The sequence below is a fragment of the Penaeus monodon genome, chromosome 21 (genome assembly GCF_015228065.2).
Source record: "Penaeus monodon isolate SGIC_2016 chromosome 21, NSTDA_Pmon_1, whole genome shotgun sequence".
NCBI lineage: Eukaryota > Metazoa > Arthropoda > Malacostraca > Decapoda > Penaeidae > Penaeus > Penaeus monodon.
The window spans coordinates 34831732-34832924 of NC_051406.1; positions in this window are offsets into that span (position 1 = coordinate 34831732).

Below are 1193 nucleotides of genomic sequence, written 5' to 3' on the forward strand. Positions count from 1 at the left end.
TTTACCTTAATTTTTACCACTCGCTCTTTTTTTTTTCTTCCTTCTTCGTTTATTCCTCCTTGTATAATAATCATCTTCACCATCTTCATTTTTTTCTTTTAAATCACATTACCACGCTAATCATTCGTCATCATCATCAGTTTCATGTTCTTTTTTTTTTCTTCTTCTCTCACAGCGAAAAAATAATGATAATTATATTATTCCGTAGTTTATGCCTGATTATTGTTATAAGCTCATTCATGCTGAACATTCAGCATGATATGAATATGCTTACTTCCCGGAAATGGCAAATATACTATAGAATTTATGAAAAGTCTGTCCCAGTTTATAAGTTTTATAAGGATTCGTCAAAGGGTCTAACTTTTTACAGCTGGCAGCCCTGTGTTTTGACGACATTTGCGTCTCTCGAGAGAAGGATGAAGGAAGTATAAAAATCCGTAACTTTTCCATTTCATTCAGCGCCGCTTTCCTCCGTCCAATTATACCTATTTTTCTACCTGATTCCTTCCTCTGAGAATAAGTGGAGTGACTTAACGTATAAGTTTTATTTTCCTTCCGAAATTACGGAAAAATGAAAAGAAACGAGATGAAAAAAAAAAAAAAGAAGGAGAAAAAAGTGAGTTTACTGTCGCGTTGGGTTCAGTTGTTCTGACCAAAAATTATTTCTCATGTTTTGTGCAGCGGACATGTTTACCTAGCTGATGACATTTGCATATGCTTAATTAAATTTGTTAGTAATTGAATATGTGATGTAATATCACTATTTTGATAGCAAATAGTGTTTTCAGAAATTTCGTGCCTTGTCTTTTATGGTCTTACATCGCGACAGATGGAAAAACATTACAGTATTATTAATATAGAACGGAAGCCCCCAAATAGTGTTTCATCGCACCGTAGTTTTCTGGCACCATACTATATCCTTTATAATATATCAAATCACTAAATACAGTAAACAATTTAATGCTATATATAATATCTCAAACTTAGAACTTTCCCATGACCTTGTGACCTTCGACCCCCGAGAACACAAACACCCGATCGTAAACCCTACATCCTTTCGGGGTTTGAGAGATCGATAGCAATTACGTCAAAGTCAATAACCAGCACATCAACGATGAAATAACAAAATTATATTTGACCGCAATTCGTGTTCACCATAAAGAGTAAAATTTAGTTCTGAAAAAGCGAATTTC